General features: G+C 44.7%; 1 pseudogene; it reads right to left on the reverse strand.

Annotated features, from left to right (window-relative positions):
* Nucleotides 1–1,369: 1,369 nt before the first annotated feature.
* Nucleotides 1,370–18,453, reverse strand: part of LOC148136343 (putative G protein-coupled receptor 139) — an 86,524-nt pseudogene continuing 69,440 nt past the window's right edge.

The raw sequence follows: 18,453 nt of genomic DNA on the forward strand, positions 1-18,453 counted from the left end.
CTCACTCTCTCACTCTTTCCCTTGCCTCTTTCTTTCTTTCGTTGTTTCTTTATTTGGTTCTTTTTTCTTTCGTTCTTTCATTTATTCTTCCTTTCGTTCTTCCTTCCTTCCTTCCCTTTTTTATTCTCTTTTCTTTTTTGTGTTCTCTTTTCTTTTTCTTTTCTTCTCTTTTCTTTTCTTTACGCTCTCTCGCTCTTCGCCCCCCTCTCTCTCTCTCTCGACTCTCTCTCTCTTTCTCGACCCTCTCTCTCCCTCGACCCTATCTCTCGGGCCTCCTCTATCTCTCTCTTGACCCCTCATTCTCTTTATCTCTTCCTTCTCTCCTCTACTCTCTTTTTCTCGCCTCCCTATCTCTCTCGTTCCCTTTCTCTCTCCTTGTCCCTCTCTCTCCTCTCTGTCTCACTCTCTCTCGTCTCTGTCTCTCTTTATCTCCTCCCCTGTCTGTCTCTCTCTCTCCCACCCTCACTCTATATCTCTCCCTTGTTGCCTCTCTCTCTCCCCGCTCCTTCTCCCTCTCCACATTCTCTAACTCTCCTACCCTCTCCATCGGTGTCTCTCTCTCTCCCCACCTCGCTGCGTTTCTCTCTGCCTGAATCTCTCTCCCTCCTGTTCCTCCCTCCCTCTCCGACACACACTGTCTCCCTGATCCTTCCTTCTCCCTCTGACCCAGAGACTGGGTGGGGGACGGTTGGTGGTGAGGCTGCGTGTGGGGGGTGAGGGTGGGGGTGAGAGGATAGAGATATGTCGGAGGTAAGAGGAGGGGAAAATGGGGTAGAGACGGAATTGCGGGAGGGAGGCAGAGACGGCAGATTGAGGGGGAAGGAGCGAGGAAAGGATGGAGGCAGATGAAGAAACAGGGGTTGGGGTGTGTGTGTGAGAGAGAGAGGGGGAGTGAAAGGGAGAGGTGGCGAGAAAGAGTGAGTGTGCAGAAAGAGAGAGAGAGGGAGAGAAGTGATGAGAAAGAGTAGGGGAGTGGAAATCAGGAGGCCAGGCTGCACTGGGGGGACAGAGGGAGTTACACCCACCTCCTGAGGTCAGGGCGTGGTCCCCTCCCCTTGTCTGAGGACCAGGCCTTGAGGCTGAGTCTGTCTCTCTCCTGCTCAGCTTCTCCAACACAAAGATACACAAAAACATCGGTCACTCTGCTGATCGGCACACTTTAATGAACATTTTTATTGTTTACAAATGGAAGTGATGGATACAGTCAGTTGGATGGTGCCTTTTCTCATTGAGTTGTGAAAGGTTCCCTCCATCCTCCCTGTGGGATATGGATGGACAAACCAGCGTTACCCTCAGTCTGTTACCATAGCAACAGGCTGCTCCATCGCTGAAACGCTGAACTGAAATGAGAAAATCCCGGATGGATTGATTAATGAGGGAATTTGATTGATGGATGGATTTGGGTGAAGGGATCTTTAAGCACATTCTTCAGCTGCTGCCTAAACTTTGTCTGGGTCACGACATAAATTGCAGTGTTTGTGCAGCAACTGAGGAGCTGCAGCATGAAGCCCAATTCCCGTACAAAGTAATGGAGAAACACAGACTGATGCCCAATCCAATACATCCGGTACCATATAGTATACATCATTAACGTTGACCATAACAGGATGAAATTGGACGAGATTACAAACAGTAAAATGATGGATTTTTTTCGGTTTCTCATTTCTGTGTCAGACTGTGCGTCCCCATTGGTGTGAGCGCAGAGTCTCCTGCGGGCTCTGCTGGTCACTAAAATGTGTCTGACGGTGAAAACATTGAGCAGCAGAATCAGGAGAAATGGGACACACGGGGTTAGAATGTGATGGAGGAACTCGATTGTGCCCCAGACACTGGACAATCGAACAGCTTCTGTTACCTCACAAAACCAGGGGGCGTTCACCAGCCAATACCGAGCCGTGAGCATAAAATACCAGAAAATGTTCTTTAAACAGCTCAGCACAGTCACTGCTCCCAGAACCACAGCCGCCGTTTTCTCACTGCAATATTTACTTTTCAGCTTCTGGCAACAAATGGCCACAAACCGATCAAAGGTGAAAGTGACGGTGAACCAGACAGAGCAGTCAGTGGCTGCATAAAGCAGGACGGCGTGGATATTACATACACGGACGTAGTACTTCAGGAAATAAAACTGTTCCTCATAAACAAGGGGAATGTGTCTAAGTATCAGGTCGAGGATAATGACCAGGAGATCCGCCGCTGCCATGGCCCCCAGGTAACGTCTGACACATGGAGACAATCCACAATCTTTATAAAGCAGGACGTAGATGGTCACTACGTTAACTGTGAGGAAGGAAAACAAACCCATTACCATTAGCCTGGAGGCAAAGGGACCCGTTTGATTGGGGACCCAGTGAGATTTTCAAATATGTCCCTGTATTCATGGATTTATTAAAATAATTGGAGCTGGAATAACAAATGGGAAGGTCTGAATTACTGACAAAAATGTGAAATAAACCACAAGAAACCCTCCCTCTCCAAACACACAGACGCAACCGTAAGGACAGATGGTTTCTGGAACATTCCCACACACTGGATCACTCGAGAGCAGACACAGGTCACTCCTTCCCAGTTCCTAATATGGAGGGTGGAATCGTTGCTGTCCTGAAGGATTCTCTCTCAGTTTCCTGAAGACAAACGGAGTTTGGATTTTCTGTATTTTGGTCTAAATTATGGTCGATCCTATGTCGTGAAGAAATGTGAACGCAGAGAAAACGTATTCACCCCTTCTGCGAGCTGAGGGGCCTTCGAAACAGTGTCTCCTTCTCCCTGGAACAGCATCTCTTCCCTCGGGATCTTATCGTTTGTTCAATTCACTGACATCCGGCCGTTCACAAACAACGTCAGGGACAGAACGTTCCGGGGAATTTCAGTTATAGAATCTTGGGGACAGAACGATCCGGGGAATGTCAGTTATAGAATGTTGGGGACAGAACGATCCGGGGAACTCCTTGACCCCTCCCCCCAACCCACCCCACCAACATGATAAACTGTGCCTGGACACACTGTAAAATTAATGGAGTGAGAGACAGAGGGACAAATCACAGGAATGGGAACTAAAGGCATTGCCAGATTAGCTGAAATGGCTCGATATACCACATTCTCAATCCACCTCACAGAACCAGCCCAGACACCATCAACCCAGAGGAGATATCTGTTCGCCGTGGTTCACTGTGCAGACCAGGCCAGTGTACTGCTCAGTACAACCCACCAATCTGTCCAGTTTAATCCATTGCACTGGTCAATATAATCCAGGAATATGTCCAGATTAAAACACAGCACAGATCATACCAGGGCACTTATCTTCAAACGCAGACTAGACATCTGTCCAGTACGGGAAGCCGGGATAGAAACAGAAATGCTGCAGATGCTGAAATCCAAAGTAGACAGGCAGGAAGCTGGGAGAACACAGCAAGCCAGGGCAGCATCAGGAGGTGGAGAAGTTGACGTTTCGGGTGTAACTGGGATAGAGACAGAAATGCTGCAAGAATCCTGAAGGAGGGCTGCACACAAAAAAAAAATAACAAATTATGCACCTGCTGATGCTGCCTGGGTTGCGTTGTTCCAACAGCAAGTATTCAGCAGGGGAATCAGTGCAACCCACACCCTGCATTGATCTATAAACCCGGGCTAGATATCTGTCCAGCACGGGGAGCTGTGCAGACCGCAGCAGTGCATCGATCTATAAACTCGGACGAGATATCTGTCCAGCACTGGGGGCTATGCAGACCACCGCAGGGCATTAATGTGTGAAAATGAAACAAATATCCATTCAGCATGGGAGCAGCAGAGACTGCATCAACCAGAGAGTCTGACCAGCATAGCGAACTGTGCAGTGATCACTGGTGAATTAATCTGTAAACCAGGAACAGTTACCCTCCCAGCATGTAGAACTGTGTACTCCACCCCAGTGCATTGATCTGTAAACCAGGAGCAGTTACCACCCAGCATGTAGGACTGTCTACGCCACCCCAGTGCATTGATCCGTAAATCAGGAGCGGTTACCCTCTCAGCATTTAGGGCTGTGTACATCCCCCCAGTGCATTGATCTGTAAACCAGGAGCAGTTACCCTCCCAGCATGTCGGACTGTGTGCACTACCCCAGTGCATTGATCTGTAACCCTGGAGCAGTTATTCTCCCAGCATGGAAGACTGTGTACACCACCCCAATGCATTGATCTGTAAACCAGGAGCAGTTACCCTCCCAGCATGTAGGACTGTGTACACCACCCCAGTGCATTGATCTGTAAACCAGGAGCAGTTACCCTCCCAGCATGGAGGACTTTGTACACCACCCCAATACATTGATCTGTAGCACTGTGATAGATCGCTGCCCAGCGTGGGGAAACCTGCAGCCCATGCTGGGAGTGACAGGTTGTGCAACTCCCACCCATTTCAGCTTTATATCTCCACTGTGTCATGACAAGGGGGTGCTGTGGGTGTGAACATCACTGCCAGAGAGAGATGGCGGTGCAATCAGGTTAAGTATCACCACATGGGATGGGTTTGATGTATAGACAGAGAAGGGTAGACTGAGAGACAGTGTCATGGAAGGATGTGTTCGCAGATTTCAGAATGCTGAAATGTGGACACTTTAATAGCATCCTGTGACATGAGCCAGTCTTCCCAGGAAAGATGGGTAAAAGGGATATTGGTGTGAGGTCAGATATGCATTCGTTTTGCATCTTTGTAACTGGAAGTGGTTTCAACAGAATCTATGACTCATTGGGCTGAATCTAACAATAATTTGTCTCAGTGACATTTTTACTGAGTGTGACAGAGGGATTGTCTGCAAGAGGCTGAGCTAATTTCCTGGTACTATTTATCGAACTCACCTCATCAACTACTCAGCCCACCCCATCGTGTCCCTCTCATTCAATGCCAGCCCGATTCTCCCACCCATCATGGCTGGAGGTACTCACCATCGCCCGGATACCCCTGGATATTCCGTGATCCTTGGCACTGGCGCCAGCTTTAACAAGCCAATGGGCACATGGTTGAGCTTTCTCTTTTACGAGCTTCACTGCAGTTTATCCTGAGCATGGCAGATATGGGGCAATTACACCATGGGCACGGAGGTCCTGGTGGATAGGCTAATACAGAGGGGGACCATTCTCTTCCCAGTGAGGGCCGCACCACCAGACCCACCGAGCATGGTCTGACCTCCCCACCCAGCTCAGTGCAGTATCTGCGGTCTGAAGAAATGTCCAGTAATACAGAAAAAGCATCAATTACGTTCCCCTCTCTGTCAGGATAAGGGTCACTGTATTCTCTCTGCTCCCTCACACTCACTGTATATCTGTTATGAGACCTATCCCCGAACAAGGCTCATGCTCGACCACTCTCATTGCCGCATGCAGAACTTTCTCTCTCTCCCCCTCTCTAACCCTCTCTCTCTGCCCCTCTACCTCTCCTTCCCTCCACTACACCCCCCACACTAATAACACTACATTGATACAACACTGTGGACTGACTCCCTCCGGACACCTCACCATGTCCCCCCCTCCCCACCTTCCTTCTCTCTCTCTCTCCCCCTCTCTCCCTCCCTCTCTCTCTCTGTCTCTGTCACCCCGTCCACTTTACCCCCCCCCACATTAATAACACTGCATGGATACAACACTGTGCACTGACTCCTTCCGGACACCTTACCATGACCCCGTCCACCACCTACACCAGCACTAACAGCAGGGCCACCCACTCCCACCCTCAGTCCCTCCGTCTCTTCTTCCCATTCCAGGAGAAAGAGCCTGGAATAGGACAGGAAGTGCCAAGCCAGGTTGTGGAGTGCCCGATATTCATTCCCTTATACCCCCTTCCCCCGCCATGTGGGGAGGACCCTGGTACGAGCCGGAGAGGACCGGGATGCCTCGTGTAGAAATTCTGAAGCATCCACGTCCCACCGACCGAGTCAGGAGCAATGTTCAGTGAAGGATAATTCTCACTTTAAACCCACTGGCAGCTCCGTTTCCCCTCGGCACAACTTAGAAGCCGTGGCCCTGATGCCATCTCCCTTTTGTGTCGAGCTGGCACAAATGGAATCCCCCCCGGTCTCGGTGGGCAGGAGGGTGGGCTCACAACACATCATCACCACCACCTCCCAGGAAGGGAGCACGGTGACGCCCTCCTATACCTCCCGCTGTAAACAGCTCAGCTCCTGAAACTAATCTGCTCTCCTCACTTGTCCTGACATCTTCAACAATCTGTGCTCATATACACCCAGGACCCTCTCCTCCTGTACCCCCATTATAATGGCACAGCCTGTTTTATATTGTCGTTCATTGTTTTTCCGATCAAAGTGCATCACCTTACACAGCTCTGCATTGATCCACAACTGCCATACACCTGAACACTACACCAACGTGTGATTGTCCTGTTAGAGTTCCACACTGTCCTCTACAATTCTTCCGGGTTTGGTGCCATCTACAAACACTAGAATTGTCATAGCATCACAGTCGCCATGAAACAACTGAAATCCTGCCATACTCACGACTGTGAGAAAGTGAAATACTGATATATTCCCACGGACGGAGTCGAATAATGACGTGTTGTCAATGGAGCAACAAAAGTCCTGACACACACCAGACGGAGCGAATGAAATATTGACAAACCACAAAGCAAGAGAAATCCGGATAGATTCCACTTATCTATATTCATCAGGGTATAATGTGATGAAGTTGAAAGCAAGTACTGTACCTTTAAGAGAGGGTGAATGCTGTTCTGAACTGAGAGCTTACAAGCACCTGTGATATGAGAGGTTGGCAGACCCAGAAACAGTATATTGCTATAGAGCTGGAGTCAGGTAATAAGCAGTTAAGAGAAAGGGGGCCTCAGAGTTGTGAAAAATTCATGTAAAATATTCACTTTCAGAGTTAAAAAATAAATTGATGTTTTTTATTTAAACAGTGGAATTTGGAAGTTCTCTGTCACTCATATTTTAACACTTTACGAGGCGAATTGAGCATTTCTTTATGTTTAGTTTAAATTACCAGGTGAGCTTCACGCAGTGCCCGAACAATTGCTGTGTGTGTATCTGTGTGGGGCAGATAAGCAGTCTCTGTGGTGTTTAAAGTGATGCAATGCCACGCTCTGCTGGCCACCACACGTCACTGCGCAGGCATTGGCAGAGGGTGAAAACCAACAGGGATTCATTCAGAGAGGGGGAGGGAGAGGGCAGCTGCTCACAGCACCATCCAAACTGATGTCTTATCCATGTACTGATCTAAATGCCCTTTAAATGTTGTAATTGTCCCTTTTTTCACCACTTCCTCTGGAAGTTCATTCTACTCCCAAGTCAGCGTCTGTCTAAAGTAATTACCTCTAATGACTTTTGTAAACATTTCTCCTCTGACCTTAAAATATCTCTCAGTCTTGAACCCTCGACTCTAGGGAAAAGATATTGGCCCTTCAGCTTTTCTGGACCCCTCATGATGTTATAAACCTCCGTAACGTCAAACCCTCAATCTCATACTCCCCAGTGAAAAAAAGTCCCAGCCTACCCAGCCTCCCCTTATAGCTCACTCCCTCCATTCCCAGCAAAATCTAGGTTAATCTCTTCTGAACCCTCTCCAACTTAATAATATCAAAGTCAATAGTATCAAAGTGAATAGCGACGGTATTTTCTAAGGTTAGGGAAGACCAAAACTAGAGGGCATAGTTTTAAAGCGAGTGGAGAAAAAATTACATGTGACCTCAGGAGCAACGTTTTTACATAAAGGTTGGTGTGAATACAGAATGAGCAGGAAGGATGATTAGAGTGGACCCAGTATTCCAGAAGAGGCCTCACCAATATCCTGTATACCCTCAACATGACATCCAAATTTCGATATTGAAAAATCTGACCAATGAAGACAAGTGCGCTAAATATCTTCTTAACCACACTATGTATATGAGATGCAAATTTTAATTAATTATATCTAACGGCCTAGGTCTCCTTTCTACAACACTGCCAATGGCCCTACTTTTAATTGAATAGGTCCTGCTGTTGTTTGATATACCAAATCCAATACCTCACATTAATCCAAATTAAACTCCATCTGCCACCCCTCAGCGTAGTGAGTGATATTATTGCCTCCTCACTCACTCTCTTCAATTTTCAAATACCCTCACCCTCTCCACGAAGCCTGCACACTCTGGCCTTGATTTTCACAAAGACCCTGAGCTTGGTTTGCCTTGTGTGGTTAGGGGGTGGTGGGACAGATTGCAGACACAGTCAGTGGGGAGGAGAGGCTGGACAGTAATCAGCAGCCTGGTATCATTTTATGGTTTTAGGAAGAGGTCAGTCGCACATGTTATTGGTGTTTGGGGGCAGAAATTATGGTCTTTCTTTGTCTTTGGTGTTTCGTAATAAATATCTATTTAAGACCCGTCATTGTGCAGAGTGTGTCTGCAGGATTAATTTCCGTAATATTGCAGACTGCAGACATTACCAGTTAACGATGCTTATGGTTTATCTCGATGGCCCAGTACGTGAACTCAACATCTGACAATTGAAACAAATACCTTGCATTCGTTTAACAATGAAAAACATTTTGTGTAGTTCAGTAATGTTAACCAGATTTTAAGAAATCCCATACCGAGCTGGAAGCTGGCACATAAAGTGTGACCCAAAGTCTGGGAATAGGTTAGATCTTGTGGCATGGGCAGTACCCGTGGTGCTGAGCCAGAACCCTGGATTTGATTCCAAATCCTAAACTTCTGTGGTAGTGTCCCTAGCTCTGGACCAAACGGTCTGAATTCAAGTCCTGCCTGTGTGGAGATGGATCAGCATGTCAGAACAGTCTGATGAACAGACACACAGAGGAATCATGTTGCAGCTTTACAGAGTATTGCTGAGTGGTGCTAGTGTCCCTATCTCCGGACACAAAGTTTCAGGTACAAATCCCACAGAGATGCTTCATAATACGTCTAGACAAATTGATGAAAATGGTGTTAGAATTGAGTCTTGATGGCGAAGGAAGAGGTGTCAGTATTGAATTTCTGAATTTAGGCCCAGGGAAGAATGACAGCACAGCCATTCGTTCTGGTTGAAATCACATTTCGCAACAATAGAGGTTTATCAAATCATAACAGCCATGGATAGGGTGAATAGTCAAGGTTCCTTCCCAGGGTAGGGGGTCCAAACGCAGAGGCCATTGGTTGAAAGAGAGAGAGGGGAAGGATTTGGAAGAGGCCGAAGCGGCACCATTTCACGCAGAGGAATGAGTTATCAGAGGGAGTGGTGGAAGCTGGTCCAATTACAGCATTTGAAAGGCATCTGGATGCTGACAGATCTGCTGAGTTGTTGCAGTAATTTCTGCATTTGTTAAAAAAATAAGGTTGCTTCATTTTAACGCAGGTGCTTTGAATGCATAAACATTTAAACATTTTTATATGATGCAGGGACATATAAACACATGTCAAATTGACTATTTTCTGCTAAGGAAAAAGCAGCAACGATGTACCTACATGGAGCAGGGAATTTGTTGTAGACATAGTTTGGACAACGTTCAAGGAAACCTGATATGGTCCAGTTTGGGCGAGGATGATATGATTGTGTGACTCAACTCAAAGAGGAAGAAAATGCAATCTGCCCGAGAAGGAGTGGCCTATACTGCACTCTCTCTCCCTCATTGTTTCTCATCACAGCAATGTATGCAACCTAAATAAAAAGTGTGCATGAATAGTCTGAATAGTTACAGACTGTTTCCCAAGATAAGGAGTCCAAAGTAAGAGGGCATAGTTTGAAGGTAAGAGAGGAATAATTTAGAAGGGACATGAGGGGCAAATGTTTCATGCAGAGTGTGTTGTGTGTACAGAAGGTGCTGTCAGAGGAAGTGACGAAGGGGGTACAATTGCACATTTAAGAAGTGTCTGAAAGACGAGGGATACTGGCCACATGCTAGCAAATGGGACTAGATAAGATTTGGTTATCTGTCCGAGTGGATAAATTGGACTAACGGGTCTATTTCCATGCTGCATGGCTCTCTGATTCTATAAGAGGGTTGAGAAGGAATTGTGAAATGACCTTTCAAGTCAGAATTCTCTTCACTGGAAGTTTATGGTGCTTCTATGTTCACATTGATTCAAGGCCGAGTTAGTTAAACACATGACAGGGAATTGCATCACGGATAATAGGATACAGACACGAAAGTAAGGCTGAGACCACAACCTGATCAGCTACAATCTTAATGCCGGGTGGAGAAGGGTCAAAGTGTCTAATGACCCACTCCTGCACTTTATTTACATGTTTTTGCGTTCCATTTAGCCCCTCAAACCTGCTAGATAGGAGCAGTTGGAGGCTACTTACTGCTATCACCTGGTGCACAGAAACAGGGAAGACCATTCAGCCCCTCAGTATTGTCACACATGGTTTGAGGTGATTTGCGAAGTCTAATTTGAATACCCAGGCTAGGTATGAAAGAGGACCCTTATCTCTCTTTACAGAGCTTCCCCTCACTGCAACTTGTGCTTCGTTTGTTTGTCATGTTGTAGACCCAGATTAATGTGAATACAGCCCCCATACCTCACCCAGAGATCGTTCACATTGCTGACTGCAACATTCAATAACAGACCTTCCAGGAAAATAACACCCACTAACCGTCCAATAACAGAATGTGAGAACAGTAGAAACAGGGCAGGACGCTCATCCCCCTGAAGCCTGCCTTGCCCTTCACTAAGAGCATGGCTGATCTGCTCTAGGTCCGAAATCCTCTTCAATATCCACATCTTCATAAGCCCTTAACTCTGTCAGGTCAAATCCATCTACACCTTCTTTAAATACTTTGTCATCTAGCTCTCCTAACCTGATGGAAAAGCAAATTGCAGACATTCAATACCCTCTGTTTGAAATAAGCACTCCCTGCTCCTAAACCATGACCTATAGCTATGAACATATGATTGAACACGAAGTTTCAGATAACACTGACTGGTATCAAGGCAGTGTTTGACTGAGGATGACATCAAGGCGTTAAAAAAATTGGATTTGTTTGGGAATCAGCGTAAATACCCCACTGGTTGGAGTCAATCACAGCAAAATGTTTGTGGTGTGTGGATATCTATTATCTCAGTCCAGGGACATCTCTGTGGGAGATCCACAGGTTAGCTTCCTCTTCACAAACATCTTCAGCTGCTTCGTCAATGTCATTCCCCCAACATAAGATCAGAAGAGGGGATGTTTCTTGAAGAGTATTCAATGTTCACAATAATGTGTCCCCCCGTCGGCTCCTGAAGCAGTCTGTGTCCATGTGCAGCGAGACCTGGGAAACATTCAGGCTTGTGTTGTCTAAGTATATGTAGCATTCATGTAACAGCACTGGGAGATGCTGCTTAATTCCACACGAAACGGAGGGACTCATTCAGCATCACGAGCTCACTTCACAGCCACATGAGGAAGCCATTCAGTCCATTGAAACTACTGAACAAAAAGGTGGATTGCCCATTCAGACCCTCCTGCCTATACACAGGAAGCAAGGAGTCCACTGTTGTGGACCAGGCCAGAGCCCCTTAAAAATATTTTGAGGTGGTCGTTTAAACTCAACCATTATGTTATTCTAAAGGCAAATATAACAACTGGTTCAGATGTAATGTGATTGGTAAAACTACTCGATGTTAAACAAAACAGTTTATTTGAGCACTGTCATTAATATATAATCAAAGAAAGAGAAAATTAGAACAACATGATTCAAAAATACTAAACAGAATAGTAGATACAATCTTATTACTAACTAACTGTACCAATATAGTCAGATCCCATAAACACAACCACTTGGCAAAAAAAAGCAAATTCTCTCATACAGTTCTCCAGGAGGGGGAAGAAAGAGCAGCATCCAGTAAAGAAAACGGTCAGAGAGAGTATTAGCCAGGAGATAGTCACTGAAGTCTGTGGAGACCCCAATAGTTTCTGATGCTATTGAGAAACCAAAACCCAGATATCCTAATCTGTGAGAGCTGGCCACACCCACTCAGGCTGCATTAAAATAAACACAAGGCCTCCCTCGCTGTTTACTCGGAGGCCTTAACTAACCATTTTGGTAACGATCGTTGAATCTGTCTCTTAAAAGAAACCAGTACAAAATAACTTCTGAAAGCTACAGCATCATCACACTTGTCAGCACATCGAGTTAGTAAAAGAACCAGGGATAACTCAGTCAAGCCATTAGCCCTGTCCAATCGGACGAGGAAGAAGCAATTCAGCCCCTTGAGTCCATTATACAGGATCAGGAGAAGGCCATTCTGCCCTTTGAGTCACTTACACAGTAAAAGGAGGAAGACATTCAGCCCTTTAAGTAACTAACAGAGGAACAGGAGGAGGCCATTCAGTCATATACACAGGGACAGCAGGAGGACATTCTACCCCATGAGTCACTTACGCAGGGACAGCAGGAGGAGACCATTCAGACCCTCAATGCTCTTACATAGAGATAGAATGAGGTAATCAATGCTGATTCCTGATGAAAAGCTTATGCCCGAAACATCGATTCTCCAGGACCCTCGTATGTTGCGTGACCTGCTGTGCTTTTCCAGCATCAGACGCCCGCCTCTGATTTCCAGCATCTGCAGTCCTTACTGTCTCCGAATTGATGCTCTAACATGATGAACAAGTGGAGCCGAGGCTGCACAGACTGCTCCATGTTGTTCCAGGTGGCTCCGTTGCTTATGATACCCACGTGGGACTTTCACATGGTTATCGTGCAATGAAGAGGGAAGCGAACACTTTGTGTGAAATCTCAAGGAGGAACCTTTCATTTCCGAGAAGACAGCATGGTGTTCTCTATGGAGGGCAGAAGCTGGTGGGAATGCCTACCTGTTTCAGAAAGAAGGTATTGTGGCTGCTGTTGGGGATTGTGAACAATATGACGATCAGTGCAGGGTCACACACTGACTGCTTATTAATGTGGGGAGAGTTAATTAAGGTTTTGAAACAATTAGGAAAGCCATATTAGACTGATGAATGGACTCTCTTGTTCATGTTGATCTTGTCGAGTGCATGTCTTGTGCAGTGTAATTTGTTTGCCTTATGCTCTACATGTCTATTTTCACCCTACGATCTGTCTGGCCATGCTTACTATGATCTGCCTCCACTACTCATAAATAAAGTGTTTCCATGTACTGATGTATACATAACAATAAATCAAACCAATTAAACCTGGGTAAAGTATGGAATTTCTTACTCAATCAATGTCTCTTCTGGAAATAAGTGATCGCAACCGTCTCTATTCTCTCACAGCTCTACAGATTAAACACTCAGTTTCTTCCCTCTCATTTCATTGTACAAACATCTGTGTCTGGGGAAAGGAGATTATTCCTTACAAAGGAGATCAAATCCGTAGATATTGCCCCAAATACTCTCTCGGCAAGGATTCATAATTGTAGGAACATGGCTTAATTAGATTCTTGAATAAGTAGATATAGAGAGCAGTAGACATCGTCTATATAGATTTCAGTAAGGCCTTTGATTAGTTCCACATGATAGGCTGCTCTGGAAGATTCTATTGCACAGAATGCAGTGGGAGCAGGCAAATCGGATACATAATTCGTTTGGTGTTAGGAAGGAGAGAGTAATAGTGGAAGGATGCTTGTAGGACTGGAATCCTGTACCTTTTTTATTCATTCTCTGGATGAGGGCATTGCTGGATAGGCAGCATTTATTGCCCATCTTAATTGCCCACAGGGCAGATAAGGGTCAAGCACATTGTTGTGAGTCTGGAGTCACATAGAGGCCAGACCAGGTAAGGATGGAAATTTCCTTACCTGAAGGATATTACTGAACTAGCGGAGAATCTCAGGCGTTAGTGCTGGGCCCATTACTGTTTGTTATTTCTTATCAATGATTGGAATGAAATTGTAACAAGCATGATGATTAAATTTACAGATGACACTAAAATATTCAGTATCGTGGACAGTGAGGAAGGTTATCAAAAAATACAACAAGACCCTGATCAAATGGGGAAGTGGGCCCAGAACTGGCAAATGTAGTTTAACATCGATAAGTGTGAGGTCTTGCATTTTGGAAAGTCAAATCAAGGTACGTGTTTCATGGTGAATGGGAGGACATTAAGGCGGGTTCTGGACAGAGAAACTTTGAAGTTCAGGTTCACGGTTCTCTGAAATTGGAGTCACAGGTGGACAGAAGGCTTTGGCACACTGGCCTTCATCAGTCAGGGCATTACGTATAGAAGTTGGGAAGTTATGTTGCAGATATACAAGGCTTTGGCGAGGCCACACTTGATAGTATTGCTTTCAGTTTTTGTCACTTTGTTAGAGGAAGGATGTTATTAAACTGGAAAGAATGCAGAAGAAACTTACAAGGATGTTGCCACAACCCATTGGTCTGATTAAAGGGAGAGTTTGGACATTCTCGGACTTCTTCATTAGAGCAGAAGAGACTGAATGGGGAACTTATAGAGGTATATAAGATCATGAGGGGCATGGGTATGGTGAATGCTCTCAGTCATTTTCCAAGGTTTAGAGAATCTAGGACGAGAGGACATCAGTTTAAGGTTAGATGGAAGGGAAAAAAAGAACCTGAGGGGCAAAGCTTTTACACAGAGGCTGGTACGCAGATAGAAAGAGCTGCTAGCGGATGCGTTTGAGGGGGGTACATACATTAACAACATTTAAAATGCATTCGGACAAATAAATGGATAGGAATGGACTCAAAGGATATGGACCAAGTGCAAGGAAATGGGGTTATTGTGGATGGACATTTACAACGTGGAAGTCGAAACCCTCTGTTAATTAAAGCAAACACCCAGAAAAGCTCGCTTTGCTGCGCAATTTCTCATAATATGAGTAACAAAAATTCTGACATTCCACTATTTAAAGAAAAATAACAATTTAATTTCTTAACTTTAATAGTGATCACTAACAGCAACTATTCACAAATACAATACCCCTTTTCTTAACTGCTGACTATTTGACTTCAACTCAAAAATAAATGCTGTTCCTATAACCCACCTATGAAAAATTATATTCACTTAATCTAAAGATCACACAGTCTCTGTCTCCTCTGCTGTCTCACTCTTCCAGCTGCTGATATCCATGTGTCATCTTCCTTTTTTTTAACAGCAACTAGGTTTTACATGAAACGGTATCTTTGGTAGAGAGTGTCTTAGATGGCCAGTTACACTCCTGCTCTACAGCAGTTGCTCTGCGGTCCAATAGCAGTTACTCTCCGTCTAGTGTTCAAACTGCCAGATGCATATACTCCCCATGACACATTAAATTCTCATAATTTGATTGGTTTCCACGTGTAAAAACAATGATATTCAAATTCCATTGGCATCTGGTATCCTGGGCATTATTTAAACTAATTGTTATCACATTAGCAACCAAAACCCCGGTATCCATTTACCAACCAATTGTTACATTTGGGAAAACCTGGCAGCTCTGGCTATATATTATATTCAGCAAACCCGTTCTATCTTAAAGTGACCAGACATGCTTTCAGCTACTTAATACCTCACCCCTTCAGGGAAAAAGAAATGAAGCCATCTTTTAATTCTGATGCTTCATTTCTTTTCCTGTAATTCTAAATCCCAAAACTACGAAATGCAAAAGTAATTAATCGAACTTATACTTTTCATATTAATTCTACACACATATGTAACATTGGAATATGTCAAACGTTGTCGTTGAGCGGCACGATGGCACAGTGGTTAGCACTGTTGCCACACAGCGCCAGCGGCAAAGGTTCAATCCCCACCTCAGGCGACTGACTATGTGGCGTTTGCACATTCTCCCTGTGTCTGCTTGGGTTTCTTCCGGGTGCTCTAGTTTCCTCCCGGAGTCCAAAACAATTTGCAGGTTAGATAAATTGGCCGTTGTGTTAGAGACCGGGATAAATGTAGTGGAATGAGTCTGGGTGGATTGCGCTTCGGTGTGGACTTGTTGGGCCGAAGGGCATATTTCCACACACTAATCTTATCTGCACGTTTTCCTTTAAGTCTGCGATAACACGTCTGCTGTCACAATTTTACAGCCTACAAAATGTGTATTCTGGCAGTTAAAAGTGGGTAACATAAGACTCGAATGAAATATTCTCATATTTAATCTTTAAATCTTGTAAAAAATGCAAAATGATTTGTCACATATTGGCGGGCCAGTACCAATCTCACTAATCCCTTTTCAATAGTGGAGCATTTTCTTTCCTGTGGGTGTTCGTTTTTTTTTTTACAAGTAGCCAATTGACCATTCCATTCCATTATCATGATCCTGCATCAATACATCTCCAACCCCTAGATCGCTAGCAACAATCGCAATTTTGAAGCGTTTCAAAATATTTGGTGTCGCTAAAACTGATGTGATGGTTAATGCTGCTTCTGAATTCTCAAATGCCTGCTGGAACTGTTCTATACACCAAAATTTTGTGTCCTTTTTTTTAGTAAATCTATCAGTGGTTCCACGACGCTGCTGAAGTTTGGAACAAACTTCCAATGGAAAAAACACAGTCCCAAAATATCTAAACCCTTCTTTCATCGAGGATGGTTGTGGAAATATCTAAAAGCCCTTCGTCTTTGTGTTCCATGAGGTCAACCTTCCATGTCCAATGTATTGTCTCAAGAACGTCACTTCTGCTTTCACAAATTCTGTTTTCTTTTCATTTATTATCAGTTTTCTTTCTTGTAATCGTTCAATGAGCTCTGCCAACTATAACATGCTAAAGATCACTGCATCTAACAGATAAACTGCGCAATTTGTTAATCTGGCCACAAATCGGTTCCCGAGTCTTTGGAATGTGGCTGGTGCGTTATTCATTCCAAAGAGCATCACTTTGAATTGGTGTAGCCCTTTTAAGGTTACAAACTTCTCTGATAAATTTGCTTGCCAATAACCATGCGTAAGTCCAACTTTGTGATGTGTGTGGCTTGTCAAACTTTAGGTATGTAGTCTTTGAATATTGGTATTGGATAGGATCTGATTTTGTTTTTGGGTTGACGTTCTGATAGTCCACACAAAATCACTGAGCCCCATCAGGTTTAGCAACTAACAGAATCAGCGTACTCCACTCGCTCTGACTCGGTTCAAAGATATCTTCGTTGAGCATCGCATCCACTTCCTTCTGGGCCTCGGTGGCTTTGTGAGGATTAAGCCTGCAGGAGTGTTGTTTATCAGAACAGCATTCACTACTTCCACCCCACACACAAAAGCGTAAGTCCTACCATCATGGTTCTGCAAATGTCCTCATACTGCTGCAATGAACAATCAATGGGCTCATTGTTCTTGCAACAGACAGGTCGCTATCCTATCCCACCCCTCAAGGACTTCCTTGTTATTAAAAGTATTTTGAGGCACATCTGTATTGATTCCTCACTCTGCGGGGCAGTAACTAACAGCTGTTTCCCGAGTTCCCTGTCTCTATATTAGTAAGATTACAACATATTCACATGACATACCTGCTACCTTTTTTTATATCCAGCATCTTTACCAGATAGTTTGCCTGAATATACTTTTTTCTTCATATCGAAGCGGGCACTAAACCCGGCTTTGAATGGATTTCCTACCATTGGTGGCATCCCCACGAAAAAAAAACATCAACGTCATAGATTTTACCTGCCACTTTCTTCATTCTATGTTTTGCCGTCTTCAGGTGCTGTTTAGCTAACTGACATACTCTATTTAATCTCTCCCTCACCTCAGATACATAATCTAAGTGTGAGATCTCCGACCTCCGTCCTGTTAATTGCTCTTTAATTAATTCCAAAAGATCTTTCACTTCATATCCGTATATTAACTCAAACGGAGTAAACTGAGTAGATTCGTTTGGGGCATCTCTAATGGCAAACAATTTAATGGGACACTTTAATCCCAATCATTTGGCCAATCCTGACTGTACGCTGTTAACATGGTCTTCAGCATCTGATGCTAACTTGCCTCTGCTCCCTGCGATTCAGGATGGGACGCACTTGATTTGAAATGCTGTATGCCTAAGCTATCCATGATTTACTTCAACAGCTGAGCGGTACAACGATTCCCTTGGACTGATGGAAACTCTCTGGGTAGCCTGTACTGAGTAAAGAAAGCTACCAACCCCTCCATCACCCTTGTTACCTTAATATTATGTAATGAAATTGCCTCTGGTAATCTGACAGACACATCCATGATGGTCAGCAAATATTGGTTTCCACTTTTATTTTAGAAAGGGGGCCTACACCACGAATCAGAACCCTCGCGAAAGGTCTGTCAAACGCAGGAATTGGCAACAAATGTTCTGGGTTTAGTCCTGCCTGTTGCCTACTTACCATTCGGTATGTATGACACATACGGTAAAAAAATAAACACGTCCTTATCCATTCCAGGCCAATAGAACTGCTTTTGTACCTTAGCCTGAGTCTTCAAGGTGACCTCCTGCAGGTATAGCGAGATGACCTTCTGCAGGTAGGTCATGTGATACCCATAACACTTCCTGTCTGTATGCGACCGTCAACATAATCTAGTTAACTTTGGCCCATTTCTCCTCTGCACTAACCAGCCGTGGTC

This window comes from Chiloscyllium plagiosum, unplaced genomic scaffold, assembly GCF_037043375.1.
Source record: "Chiloscyllium plagiosum isolate Xiang-an unplaced genomic scaffold, Cpla_swu_hap1 HiC_scaffold_46, whole genome shotgun sequence".
NCBI lineage: Eukaryota > Metazoa > Chordata > Chondrichthyes > Orectolobiformes > Hemiscylliidae > Chiloscyllium > Chiloscyllium plagiosum.